This window comes from Chlorocebus sabaeus, chromosome 15, assembly GCF_047675955.1.
Source record: "Chlorocebus sabaeus isolate Y175 chromosome 15, mChlSab1.0.hap1, whole genome shotgun sequence".
NCBI lineage: Eukaryota > Metazoa > Chordata > Mammalia > Primates > Cercopithecidae > Chlorocebus > Chlorocebus sabaeus.
The window spans coordinates 4,965,014-4,979,998 of NC_132918.1; positions in this window are offsets into that span (position 1 = coordinate 4,965,014).

The following is a 14,985-nucleotide window of genomic DNA, read 5'->3' on the forward strand; positions in this document are numbered from 1 at the left end:
AGACCCTTTTCATTGGGTTGTTGTGAGGATTCACAAAGCATCCGCCGCAGTGAGCCCAGGGTCCCACCCAGCATCAACCAAAGGTTTCAGGAGCTCTAAGACTCCCTACCGCCTCAACCCATTGTTTGTAAACGTTGCCTATGTTTGCGTTTTCCTGCGAAAAGCCTTCACCCTTAGATAAGAGGGGTCAGCAATGGGTGCCAGAGCTTCAAGTGTATTTGGAGGAGAAGGAGGTAGAATTTTGGAACATAGTTCTATCCTGGAAAAATCAGAGTCCAAGATTTTCTCCAGGAAAACAAAAAGCAAATGCCTGATTGAAAGAACACAATGTTTCAATATTGTTTAATAACTATTATTATGCCCATTTTACAGATGATGGAACTGAGGCTCAAATGACTCCCTGGAGAAGGCAGAACTGTTTAAATAATGGAGTTAGTAGTTGAGTCCAGCTCCTTTCATTCCTAACTGTGTGCTCTTTGCTGCTCTGCGCTGCCCTTGGACATGACTATTTTGTGCTATTTATAGTTTCTGAGCTGATCAGTTTTTTTCTTAGAATTGGTGAATTTTTTTTAAGGGACTCCAGCCTGTTTTAACTGCGCTCAGGGAGGATAAAGAAGAAAGTGTGTATCTGCACTTGTGCCGGGTTTCAAAATACCAGGCAGGGTGTTGGGGGAGTTGAGGATGGGTGGAGTGGTAGGGAAGGAGCCTCCAGGGAAGGCGAGATTCCACCAGCTGGAGTGGCAGGGTGTCTGGGGAAGCCGCTGGGGATCCCCTCTGGCTCTAGCCATGGAGAGCCTTAAACACGGCTCTCCCACACACCTCCCACACCCAGGATCCAGAGTCAGCCCTCCAGTGCCCAGCCACAGGCCTGCCCAACGCAGCAGGAAAGGATGCTTGGTCTGGAGGTGGCCCAGCAATAGGTCTGCTCCCCTGGGGGCATCTGCCTGGCAGCCAGGGTAGGACACACCTCTGGGAGGACAGACAGGCATTCAGAGGTTGAGACATGGAGAGACAAAGGTGGGGAGGAAGCGCTAGAATGAGAGGGAGAGACAGGAACACAGAGAGGGAACAAGAGTGCTATTCAGAGAGTGAGAAAGAGAGGGGAGGCCGCTAGGGAGAGAGAAAAGACAGAGAAAGAGGGGCGAAAAGAGAAATAGACAGGCAAGGGGGTGGTGGGCAAGAAAGGGAGGAGAGCAGGGGGAGAGGGAGGGAGGAGTGAGAAAGCTGGGCAGGAAGGAGAGACAAAGCAGAGATGAAGAAGAAAGGGGAGAAAGGGGAGAGGGAGAGGTAAAAAAGAGAAGAGAGGAGAAAGGAGAAAGAGTAGAAAATGTGGGAGAGGCAGAGGAGGGAAGCCCAGGGGCAGGAAGGCAGAGGCAGCGCCAAGAGCTAGACAGAGGGAAAGAGTGAGGGGCGACGAGGAGGACCGAGGGGCGGTGGGTGGGACCCAGTGCTAAGCCTTTTCTTTCTCCTTTTTGGGGTGGGCGGCGGATCTCCGCCGAGATAACCCAGTCAAGCCCCCTGCCCCCAGTCCCAGCGAGGGGCCGCAGCTGTATAAATACCGGGGGTGGGGGAGTTGGGCTGCCGCCCAGGGGTCAGCGACACCGGAGAAGGCTTTGCTGTCATTAGCTAATTGAGCCCCAGATGTTAAGAAAAGGTTACGTCCTCCTCCGGAGAGTTTTTCTTTTTAAACACTTTACACAGATTCCCCGGCCAAAAATGGCCGAGACGGGGCCGCCGCCCCCAACCTCCCCTCCCGCCCCGCCCGCAGGCCCCAGCCCCAGGACTCCCCGAAGCCGCCAACCGCTGCTGCTGCCCCTGTAATCCAAGTGGCCTGCCCGGAGGCGCGGCCGCCAGGAGCGGCGGGGACCACCGGCGGCGGAGCCGGCCCCCAGCCCGGGCCGCAGACTGGGAGGTCAGCCCGGAGGGAGGGCGTTGGGGAGCGGGGGACCCCGGGGAGCGGGACTCTCAGGCTCTTAATCCCCCTGAAGGTTGCAGATCAAAGGCGCTTGTACGAGGCCGAGGCGGGGCGGGTGGGTCGGGGGCTGGCTCGGGCCGCAGCCTTCCCCTTGCTCTGCGGGCTGGGGCTCGCGGGCCAAGGACCCCAGACCGCCAGCGCTCGGGAGATGGCTCCGGCTGCGGGGAGGACCTTGGGCCTCTCCGGCTCGGGTCTGCCTGAGGGAAGGTGGCCAAGGCACCCCGACGGGCCTTCGTGGAACTTCCTGCTACCCGGGGCGAGGGAAGGGTGTACGTGCCTGCCTCCCCCGACCCCAGAACAGAACCGCTGCAGTGCCAGGCACTTGACAGATATTCTTTCATTTAATTCTCACTGCGATCTAATGGGTTTTTTAAAAATTGTTATTATTAGCTCATAAACGAGGAAACAGGTTTCTAAGAGGTTAAAGCCGCTTGCCCAAGGACACACACCGCTAGAAAGTGGCAGAGCTAGAATTCCACGGGGCTCAAAGCCCCGCCCTTCCCACCTGGCTATCCCTGCAGCCCCTCCACTCTTCCCTCTTCTCTCTCACCCTCTTCCTCTATCCTCCCAGGCTCCTTCAGTCCCACAAGAACAAGCCACCCACCTGTGGCCCTGGCGAGTGAGGCGGGGGTGGGGGGAGCAGCACAGTGCCAAGGGCGCGGCCCATGTGGCAACAGCTACAGGCTAAATGTGAAGGATGGGGCTGGGCAAGCATGTGCCTGGGTTGAATCTGTGCTGAAAGAATGTTCGTGTTCCCCCTCCCCAGAGGTGGGGCTCCCTGCTCAGAATAGAACGGAGCAAGTCAGAGCTGGAAGGGGCCTTCAAGACTGTGGGATGCAAGCCTGTCTTTGAGATGAGGAAGCTGAGACCAGGAGAGGTAATGAGTCCTGCCCAAAGTCACAGAGCCAGTTGGTGAGAGCAGGAATGAGAGGCCAGGCGATCAGTGAGTGCCTGTGTGGTGCCAGGCACTGGGATGACTGCCACACTGCAAGGTGGGCACTATCCCCTCCATTCTAGAGATGTGGAAACTGAGGCTTGGAGAAGCTAAGTGTACCCAGGGTCTCCCAGGTAGAAAGTGGTAGAGCTGGTTTTGAACCCAGATCTTTCTGACTCCAAAACAACTTCCCTTTCCACCATCCCGAGAACACTGGGCTAAGGAGTAGAGATTGGTTGAGAGAGGGTCGTGCACTGAACAGCTCTAGAGACAGGAGGGAAAGGGGATGCAGGCTGAGGAGCATCCCATTCTGCAACTTGAGTAATCAGGACCCTTCTCACGGCCTCGCTGAAAGGGCCTAAATACTGAGGTCCTTCCCGAATCCCCTCTTGAGAGTATCAGTGGGAGGGGAGAAAGTGCTCTTCTGGGTTGCAAAAGTCTGGAGATACAAGAGAGGGCTTCATCCACAGGCTTCTTCTGATTCCCAACCTACAGGAGGCCACAGTTCAGCTCCAGGCAGGTGAAGGGGCCTTACAGCTTAGCTCCTTCATCCCAGAACCATACCTGGCTTCCCAGGGGCCACCAAGAATGCAGTGTCCCTCCTCCCTGTCCCTACTGGATATGCCCTCCCAGCCCAGCTCCATCCACAGACTCCTGAAGCTTCCTCCTCATACTCCTCCCTCTTCCCAGCCTTCTCCCGTAGTCCTGTCTACCTCTTCGTAGCTTCCTGCTGACTCCATTACACTCATTCAACCACAAGTGCGTTCAACACAATTTATCCGGGGCCTGTACTATATGTCAACGCTGTGCCAGGCACCAAGGATACAGCTGAAAGCCAACTGTCCTTTTCGAGCTTGCAGCCTGGGGGAGGGCAAAATTAACCAAGAAAATATGTGTTTAAGTGTCTAATAACGAACTGGTAAACGGTGTGAAGGAAAGTACCTGGTGCTTTGAGAAGTCACATCAGTAAGGACACTGTGTGTATGGGATGATTATTGGGACTACAGAGGCTAAACATTACTATTACTAATAATTACCCAAAGAGTGGAGCCAAGGCACCCCACTTGCAATGGTGCCCACATACCATCTGTGATTCCATGATGGATCTCCAGTCTTCCCCCAACGGGGAACTGCCCAGTTTGTCCTGGAGGGTCCAGCTGATATGGGCGAAAGTAGGGTGATCTGATGGTGGCCTCAATGCCAACAGTCCCCTCCATTTCCTGGGGCAGGGTTTGGGCTGGCCTGGTCCAGAGGTGGTCAGGAGGCTGAGGGAGAGGTTGTCCACCCAGCTAGCAGGACAGGGCTCAGGCTTGGGATTAGGAAGACTGGGTGCAGGGAGGGAGTGCAGCTAGAATGGGAGAAGGTGTTGTGCACTCACCCCATGGGTATTTGGCATTGTCAGTCAAGGAGAAATTACTCCCAGCTCTGCTTCCAGATCCTCCTACCCACCCTCACACTGACACACATGCACTCCCTCTGGCCCTTGAGACAGGCCTGCCTGGTATGGTGAGCAGACCTTAGCGTGGGAATCAGACAGCCTTGGGGCTAAGTCCCACTTCAGCCAGTTCCTGACCGTGTGACCTCAGGCAAGGCTCCTGGTATCCCTGAGCCTCCCTCCCTTTGTGTTCTTTGAGATGACATTAGCCTGTCATTGCCATGTGTGGCTGTAAGCATTTGATGAATCCTAGATGGAAAGCACCAAATACAGTACCTGGCCCATGGCTGGCCATTAATAAATGACAGCTGTCACTCTGATTATATAACAGGATAATTAATATATAATGGTAATAAAAGAAACCTCACTCATGCCCTCTGGGCTCCCACCTGGTTCCCCGAGCCTCTCTGGGAGGTCACTGCCACAGCCGACCTCCTGTGAGAGGGAGTTTTACAGATCTGTGAAAAATGTCTGGGCAGCCCCAGAACCTGTTGCAATAAAGGCAGGAGAGTCTGGGAGCCCCCATGTATGCTGCTGGGAGTGCAGACAACACTCCTGAGCACAAGGCCCTCTGCGCACAAGGCTAACATCTGTTCCACCATACTGGGTAGGGCCTGATCCAGCTCTACAGTTTTCACAGGCTGGAGGGCTGGGCTAGAGAGGATTGGCCTAGCTGGGTCTTCTCAGCCAGCCGGGCACAGTCACAGCCACCACCACTGCTGCCAGTTCAGGCGCTGCAGGGCACAGAGCACACCTGGAACCCATTAGACCCGGCCAGGAGCTTGTTCCCTCTCAGCATAAATAGAGTCAGTGGAGTTTGTTTTGACTACTTTAAATTGTGCAGATTTTAGAGCCTGAGAATTGGAACCCCCCAATGCCCTGATGGACAAACAGACCAAGAAACAGAGGGCTAAGGCAGCAGGAAGAGTCCAAGTCCAGGCTAGTTCCTTGTCACCTTCCCTGCTTAGCTGGGCCTCTGGTCATGATCACTGCAGCCACTTTTCATGGAGTACGTGCTGTGTGCATGATGCTTTTGCTCGTGGGCCTTATCTTCCCAGCAACCATGCAAGGTAGAAATTACAGTCACTGACTTCCAGATGAGGAGGAGCAATGACTTGCCCAAGGTCATTTGGCCTGTAAGTGGCAGGTCTGGATTCCATACCAGACCTGCCTGATGCCAAGGCCAGAGGGGGTCTTTCCAGGAACCACCAAGGTGGGGTGGGGGAAAGAGCTCTGGGTCACTGTCAGGAACACAAGGCACACAGAGCTGCTGTTGCTCAGACCCTGACCCCAGCCCAAAGGATGGGAGTCATCGTCTGTGCTGGGCTCCTTCTCAACCAAGTCGCCAGCCCCTGACCTCAACCACCCCAGGCAGTGGTGCCCCCTAGGTCAGGGTCGGGTTGACCTTGGCAGGAGGGAGAGCCTGTGGGCCCTGGGCTGCTGCCAAGACCTCTTGAAATGAAAGGGAACCTTGTCCTGTCCCACACAGGGCTCATTCTCTGAGCACTGTCAAGCCAGCCCAGCCCTGTGGGCCAAGGCCTGATCCCTCGCGCCAGCTATTCATAGACTCACGGAAGAGCATCCGTTGCCAGGGGCAGGGCCCTTAGAAGTCCCCAAGCCCAGCCCCCAAAGTTTACATTTGTGGAAACTGAGGCCCAGGGAGAGGAGGGACTCCCTCAAGGCCACATGATGAGTTAATGGCAGAGCAGAGACTCAAATCCCATCCCTGGCTTCCTAGGCGTGAGCCTTTTCCCCAGGATCCTGGGCCTCACCCCAAACAGGCAGCCCTGCCCCACACCCTCCCTCATGGAGACATCCACAGCTGTGCTCCCTGACCCCCTTTTTGCTCCCACAGAGGGACCAGCAATAAATGCTTGTTGGAGTCTCCACTTTGAACTCTTCAATCATCCCAGCTACCCCACCAAGAGGGGGCTGCCTTGGGAGGTCATGAGTACCCCGTCCCTGGGAGTGGCCAAGCAGAGTTTGGGTGTCATCTGTCATGGGGGTTGGAGAGGGGCTTTCTGCCCCTGGGAGAGGAGTGGGGATGCCACTGTCAGAGAAATGGTCTCTCTGGACCTTTCCAGCTGGCCTGACTGGGCTGCTCAGAGCCCTGGGGCAACAGGTGAGACCTAGTAAGCTTCAGGCCCAGAGGCCCAAAGGGCCACCACTGCACCGCATAATGTATGGACTCCATCCTTGAGGGACTGGTATGCAGTGGGCAAGACAAATCTGGAAAGATTCTACCTGGGAACCTGTGCGCTGCCCACTCTCCCCCAGGGGCTTCTCACGCCTCTCACCATTGAAAGCCCACACCTTCAAACAATGGCAGTTCTGGTCACTACAAGAGCCACCCAGCAAGGTCCCAGCTCTCATAGGCCTCTGATTCAATAGTCCTTGCATCTTGGAGCATGGATCCTTGGGGACACCATCAGTGAATGGAAATCTTGGAGGTAGACAAGATTTCCTGGGAAAAGAGACCACAGCTAGAAGTTTCAAGGGGGATCAGACCAGCCTAGCCAAATTCTCCCCAGCCTGTGCCCCAGGTTTGGCCCAGCCCAATGGGTTTGTTCAAACTCAAGAGTAAGGACCTGGCCAGGTATGGTGGCTCACATATGTAATCCCAGCACTTTGGGAGACAGAGGCAGGCGGATCGCCTGGGGTCAAGAGTTGGAATCCAGCCTGGCCAACATGGTGAAACCACACATCTCTACTGAAAATACGAAAATTAGCTAGGCACGGTGGCACGTGCCCAGCTACTCAGAAGGCTGAGGCAGGAAAATTGCTTGAACCCAGGAGGCAGAGGTTGCAGTGGGCCAAGATTGTGCCACTGCATCCAGCCTGGGCCACAAAGCGAGACTCCGTCTCACACACACACACAAAAAAAAGTGGGGATCTGGAGTGGCCTGACCCAATGCCTCCCCACATACCTCCCTAGGGATTTCCAGAGAGAACCTGAGGCCTAGAGAAGAAGGTGAGCCTTTGGGGATGGGAGGGGCAGGAGAGGTGGGGGAAGCTCAGGGCAGGGGAAGCGTTGGTCAAAGTCTTACAATCTAGGTATGAGAAAACATTACTATCCGGGAAATGAACACACTACTGCCCTTCGGCATCCCCTCGGAGGAACAGAACCTACCACAAGCATCAGTCCCTTCTGCTGGTTGAAATATCTCAGTGTACCTGAATGGGGATCTGGCTGAAACCAGGTAAGGTCTGGGCTGAAGCAGGGAGAGGAGCGCAGTATAAAGGGGTGCCGGGTGGCTCAGTCAACAGCCAAGGAACCTGGATGGGGAAGGAGTGAGGGGCAGGGATTGGGAGGGGAGACTAGAGGGGGAGGGCGCAGGAAACGGCCCGTGATGGACATTTGTGGGAGCAAGGCCAGCAGCTGGTGAGACTTGGGGGTTGGAACAGCAGTGGCAGTTAATGTTCAAGTGCTCGTTGTTGGCGGCGCTGGGCTGGCTGGATCCTTCCTCCATGGCGCAGACCTTGGTGATGGCCAGCCAAAGCACATCCTAGGCCTCACGTGTCCCCTGGGGCAGTGGCCAAGTAGGGCAACACTCAGTGCAGGAAGACACCAGCCATGGCAGGAAGGATGAGTGGGTGCAGGAGAAGCAGGCATCTTAAGACTCTTGGAAATACTGAGGGAGTGGCTTGCAAGGGTTTCCTAGGTCACCAGTTTGGGAGCTGCATCCACTTAATTAGCATCAGTAAAGGACAGAGGGGATCTCTGGATGCTGCGAACACCCAAGAGGCAGACACAAAATAAACCATGGCCTTCCACTGAGAATCTGCAGGATCAGGCACTTTCCATACTGGCACTTCACTCACTGGCATAATGGCCCTGCCAGAGAGCCGATGTTATGCCTATTTCACAGATGCAGAAACTGAGGATCTGACAAGTTCTATGACCTGCCCATGGCCACAGTTACTAAATGGTGGAGTCTAGACTTCTCACTGTTGTCCTATCAGCTCCAGAACAATATTCTTTCCTCTACCAAGCATTGAGAGGGACTGTAGTGGAGTGTCAGAGGGTGCCAAAGTGAGGTGAGACCTCTGTAAACATCCACTTCAACCTCACAGCCCAGTATCCTGCACCCTGGGGGATGGAGACCGAGGCCTGGAGAGGTGAAATAACTTGCGTGAAGTCGCATGGTTCCCCAGGAGTTGAACCAGGCCTCAATCCATGGCAATAAAAGAGTTCTGAATTGTAGACAACTGGGGCCCCCCTTCCCCATCGATCTGTCACAGCCGTGAGGGCTGGGCTCCCGTAGTTGTGAGGCCTAATTCTCAGACCCCTCCCCCACCACACAAACACCTGTTGTTTTGGGGGGCTAGAGGCAGAACCCTCTGGGCAGGACGCTGCCCCTCGAATCAGCCTTTCCTCTCCTGAAGTCCATCTGATGGTCTGTGCGGCGCCCCCACACTGGCCCCCAAGGGACCCTGGGTCTCTGGTTTTCGTCAGGCCTGAGACGTTGGTGGGATTGATTTATGAAAGGAGCCCCTACCCCTCCTCCTCTTGAGCCCTTGGTCCTCCTCCACCTTCTCCTCCTCTTCCTCTTCCCACTCCTCCTCCTCCGCCTGACTGCCTGCTCAGTTTTCCACAGAGTCAGGATTTCCCTGGGGCTGGGGGCTCCAAGCCAAGAACAACAGAAGACCGGTTCCCCCACCTCTCCTGCCCCTCCCATCCCCCTCCAGCTCACTCCCCCGCCACAGCAGGTCCCCACTTCGTTGAGAGGAGGGGTTGAGAGTGGAGGTCCAGGTCCAGCCTGATCCTTAAGGAAGGGCCAGAAGGCAGTCACCTCCCAGCAGGCGCCAGGGCTGGCCACCCCCTCCATGGCCTGAGAAACGCCTTTCTTTCAGGGCTCCCCTGGGAAGTCCACGCTGGGGTGTGGAGACAACAGAGAGAATCCTGAGGGCTCGCTGAGGTGGGGTAGGGGGTGTTGAGAGTAGAGAACGAGACTGAGACCCACACTCGGAGGGGCAGGTAGGAGAAGATCCTAGAAATCCACGTGGTGGGGAGCAGAGAAGATTCTGGAAGCCTCCATTGGGGCGGGAGGGGGAAGGTCAGAGGCCTCTGAGACCCCACACTGGAGGCGGGTAGGAAGTAAGGTCCCCTCTGAATGCTTAGTGGGCACAGAGAAGAATAAGAAGGGGGTTCCCAACCAATCTCTGGTTCTCTCTCCATGGGGTGAGACTTGAGTTAAAGGAAAGGCTATGGGGACAGAAAGTGGGAGCGCCTGTCATGGAAACAAGGGCAGAAGCCTGCATGATGAGGGCAGTGTTTAAGGAACGGGATGCCAGACAGACCCCAGGACTGGGGTGGCAAGAGGGAAGGGTCGGACAGGAAACGGGAGGTCACGGCTTGTGTCTGAGTTCGGCTTCTCTCTGGCTCTGAAGCTTGATTTTGGCTCTTCAGTCTAGAAGAGGAGGTGTGGGGGCTGGGTGGCCAAGGAACCCTGTTTTCCTCCCTGAGAAGGGGCCCAGATACTCAGATCACTATAGACAGACAGACAGAGCTTCTCCCTAGAAAGCTCTCCCTGGGGCTCTGCCTGTGGCCGGCCAGCTGGACAGGAATCTGGTCCTGGCCGAGAAGCCTAGTGTCCTGCGCCTGGCCACTCCCCGCTTAGTCAGTCCATCCCCAGCTGCCTCCACCGCCCCTCCATCAGCCCAGGCCTCCACCCCTCTCAGTGGCATGAACCTGGGTGACCCTCCAAGGTTGCCTGTCTCACACAACAGCTCCTTCAATGGGTCTCTGAAGGCCTCGTTTTCCTCTATGCATGCTCCTGCCTGGCCCTGCAGTGAATCCCTAGTGCTCCCCCCTCCCCCCCTCAGTGTGTGACCCAGGCCTATCCTCAGCTCTGACTAGAGAGGAGAGGCATTCCCCTAGCAACCCTGAGAGAGGCCCCCAGAGACCCCCCTAGTTAGGACAATGAGTGAGAACCCACTTGTTAAGGCATACCCCAAAGCCTCAGAGATTCACCCCTCCCTCCCTAGCCCCCAGCCCAGTTCATCCCTGGAGCTGCTGGCATGGGACTTAGAAGGGAAAGAGAAAAGTGAGAATGAATATTCGCTGAGCTGGGGAGCCACAGGGCCTCTTCTGCTCCATAAAAGAGCAGTGACAGGACTGTGGCAGGGTCACAGCTGGGTGGCCCTGGAAGGTGTCAGCGATGGACTGGATCCCTTCGCTCCAGGACAGGCCAGAGGGTAGCTGGGGCTCCTGGCAGCTCCCTCCTAGATCATGGCAGGCAGCCCACAGAGTGGCAGGAAGAACAAGGACGACTGCCCCCTTTTTCCCATCACAGTCTAAGACTGGGCTCCTCTTGGGGCCACACATCAGAGCCCTGTCCAACCCCTCCCCTGCTCAGCCAGGGCCCAACCTCCTCCACTCCCACTGTACTCTCGGCCCCAGGCCAAATCTGGCCAATTTGTTCTGAGACAGGGTTCTGGTTTCATAGCCTCATTTGAATGATTTCCAACCAGAATTCCTGCCTCCTCCTTTGCAAAGCTCTGCCCTCCCCTCCCCCTAGCCTCCCTTCTGCCTGAGCTGCCGCCTTAGCCAAGGCTGGTGTGGAAGGAGAAGGGATGACCCCCCCACACACTTGAAATGACACCACTGTCCCCGCCACCCCTTCCTGGGCACTTCAGCCTCTACAAAACTTACAGTCCCCAAAGAGAGGCCCCTGCAGGCTGGCCACTCGCACTGTCTGCCTCAGGCTTGAGAACGTGGGAGCTCAGGCTCTGCTGGCTGCCCGTTTGAGTACCTCAGTCACCCTGCCTGTGCCAGGAGCAGATGATCTAGAGCTGAGCCCAGTGTCCGGCCTTGACCACAGGAGAGTTTAGCTGCCACAGCAGAGCCAATTACTATCCCAGGAGCCATCCCCGCCTGCCCCTTAACACATCCTCTATTCCCGCAGGAGCAGAAAAGGCTCCCTTTCAGATCCCATAGCAAGGGTATCAAGAGGAAGCTGCTCCTCATGCACAGGCAGAGCTGTGAAAAAAAAAATTCCAGGCAGCCCCCAGGGTGCTGTTTCGTGCTTCCTAACACTCCTTACCAATGGGCAGATCATGCAGAGCTCCCGTTCCCCCACCTCTTTCCAGAGACTGGGTTGTGATCCACAGTTAGATCCCCATGGAGTAGGAGGTCTCTTTCTCCAGGCCCTTTGCCCAGAAGGTAGACAGAACACATTTTCTCCTTTTGTTTACAAAAGAGGAGTATGAGGCCCAGAGATATTTATCAAATTGTCTAAGGTCACACAGCAGGACCTGACCCACAGGCCCATGTGCCCACCACACTACACCGCAGGGTCTGGGCCATGGAGGGCACTCCCACCCAGGAGGCCTGGACCTCCTCCCTGCTAGGGGCTGCTGAGCCACCATCTGCAAACCCCTCCCCTGGGAGGTGATCCTGGAGACGGGTCCAACAATCTGTTCTACATTCAGGTGTGTCATTTCCCGAGCCCTCAGGTGGGGGCTGGGGCTGGGTATGGCTCTGTTGGCACTGCTTCAGCATCTTCATTTTGCACAGAGAGCTGGGGCTCCTGGCGCAGAGCTGCATGCCGAGCCAGAAGTCCTGCCGCTGAGTCAAACCGAACAGTACCTGGGCCCTCATGCCTCTAGAGCCTCTCACCGCCTCTCTCAGATCCCTGTGTGGTCCCTGTCCTCAAGGCCCTCTCTCTAAGGTACCACTCTAGTCAAGAGTCAGACACCCTGGGTTCTATCCAGGCTTTAACCCTTACCAGACATGTGACCTTAGGTAAGTTATTTCCCTGAGCCTCCGTTTTCTTGTCTGTAAAATGGAATGGCCACGCATGGTGGTTCACACCTGTAATCCCAGCACTTTGGGAGGCCGAAGCAGGTTGATCGCTTGAGCTCAGGAGTTTGAGACCAGCCTGGGCAACATGGTGAAACACCGTCTCTACTAAAAATACAAAAAAAAGAAAAAAAAAGTAAAATTGAGTAAAAAAGTCATCCTTGCAGGATTGCTGTGAAGATGAAATTATATACAAAGTCTAGTGTAAGACAGTCTTTCTCCACCTATCCTATGTTCAAGGTCAGTACAAGCCAGTTTAGGAGGAGGAAATGCCTCCAGCAGAGCCAAAAGCCCAGGTGTTGAATATTGTCAATATCTGCAAGACCCAAGGCAAGCTTCCCAGCCTCTGTTCTTCCATCTGAAAACGTTTCAATGTGATGGAGAGAAAATGAAAGAAGGGAGGTGAAAGAAAGTAGAGGGGAGGAAAAAGGTACAAATCCCGGTTCCTGGCTCCCTTTAATCCACACGCTCCACATCGAGGTCCAGCTGTGGGAGAAGTCCTGTTCCTGGGGATGGGCTGGGGGAGGAACCCTCTCCCCACTTCCTCCCAGGGCCATTCTGGGGTCTCCATGACTCATCCTCCACAACAAGCAACTCTTCTTTGTTTCATACAGAGCTGGGTGCCCTGCCTGCTGGCACCTGGCCCAGAGATGGAGGGTCGGGCTAGAGGGAGGGGCTCCAAGGCTAGCTCCTGCCCCCACCTGCACCCTGATGCTACTTCCTCCAGCTCTGGCCTTCGGAAATCTCCAAGGACCTGAGCCTGTGGGAGCAAGAAGCAGGAGGGGGCTTCTCAAGGAGAACGCTATGAGGCTGTGCTAATGCCCAGAGGCCATGAGGACCCTAGACCATGATGCCATCATCCCCATACCAAACTCACACTTCTTCCTAAACAGGCACAAAGTGAAACTTCCTTTGTTTATCTTCCCCTACCAAAAATGAAATCTACGTATTTTATTATTTATTGAAGGCATTTGTGCTTTCTTTGCAACATCTTGTTTTATTCTCTCAGTGACCATGTGAGGTAGATGTTGCTGGTTCATTTTACAAATGAGGAAAGTCAGAAAGGTTAAGTGAAATTGCCCAAGGTCACACAGCTCCTAGGTAGTAGAACTGAACTGAAGGCCTGCAACTGGGCCTATCAGACTATGAACTGGGGATTGCCACCACTTCTCCAGATGCCTTTGGGGGTAGGTCCTATCTTTTACCTCAGCAAGGCTTCATTGCTTCCTCCCTGCCTGAATGCTACTTCCTACAAAGCACTTTTCTACCTGGGAATAGATATGGCTGTCCTGGCAGCCCCACAAAACACTCCTCCTCCTTTCCGTGATGCTGGTAAGTTTCCCGCTCTAATCACAACCCTCCAAACCTGGCATCTGCTTGTGTCCTGGGGTTTCAGGATTAAGACTGTTAAAGAGATTATAACAGGGGAGAGAGGGAGAAGCCATCCACACATCCATTCATCCATCCTTTTACTCATCCACTCATTGATCGAACCATTCATTCATCTAGCCATCCTGCTATCTAGTCCTTCAATTATCCATCCATTCATTCATCTTTTCATCCATATGCCCATTGTCTACCCATTCATCCGTCCTACCATTCATTCACCTTTCCATCCACCCATATATTTATCTACTCATCTATTCATTCACCAGTTCATCTACTTATCTTGTCATTTATGCTTGTGTATTGATTTAGTTTTCATTTCTTCTTTTTTTATCCTTCTTCTACTCATCCATTCCTCTATCTATTCATGTATTTCTCTACCTACCCATCCATTCCATTCCATCCATCCATCCATCCATCCATCCATCCATCCATCCAAGCATTCTCTCATCCACACACCTGTTTGTCTATTCTTTCATCCATCCACCATTCATTCAACCCTCTATCCATTCACATGTCCATTTCTCTGTCCACTCATCTACCCATCATCCATTCAGCCAACTATTCATCATTCATACATGGTTTACTCCTCTATTCATCCTTCCATTTATCTTCTGATCTACCCATTCATTTACCCATCAATTTACCTACTTGTCCATATGTACATCAACATACACATATTTTACTCATCCATCCATCCAGGTACTATATCCTCACATCCATTATTTCATTCATCTATTAATTCATTTATGTTAAATGGAATAACCTAATAAGGTTCTTAGCACAGTGCCTGACACAGTAAGCGTTCAGTAATGGTAATTGTAGTAGTTCTTATTCTAAGATCTCATTTGAGAAGCTGATGGTGTGGGACTAGACAAACAGGAACATTTACAATGCGGTGTGGCGAGAGCTCTTGGAGAGGCGTGAACAATGCCTGCATGAGCAGCCAGGAGGCATATTCACTCATACCCACCTCAGCCTCCCCTTCTCTCCACAACTCTCCCAGGCAATCCTGCCCACTATCCGTATTTCATGTTGGGCTTCCATGCTGTGACTAGTGACTCCAGTTCAGATATTCAATGGCTTACGAGGCATCTCTCCTTGCAAGCCTCAAACTGAACTCATTATTCTCCTTTGCACTTACCATTCCTTCTCCTGTACTTTCTGGATCCGCAAGTGGTGCCAAAGTATGCCCTACTGCCAGTCCTCAAAATCACCCAAGCTCAGACATCTATTATCTCTCCCCTACCACACCCCATCAGTCACCAAGCATGTTGCTACTTACCTTTGCAAGATCATTCACACCTGCCACCTTGGCAGCACCTCCTCCTCACCCCATCTCCAACCAGGACCTTCTTACCCTTCACCTAGACTGTGGCATCCTTCTCTGCCTTCCTGCCACTATCTCTACATCCTCCAGTCCCTCCCACACCTGTCTCACTCCACTTCCC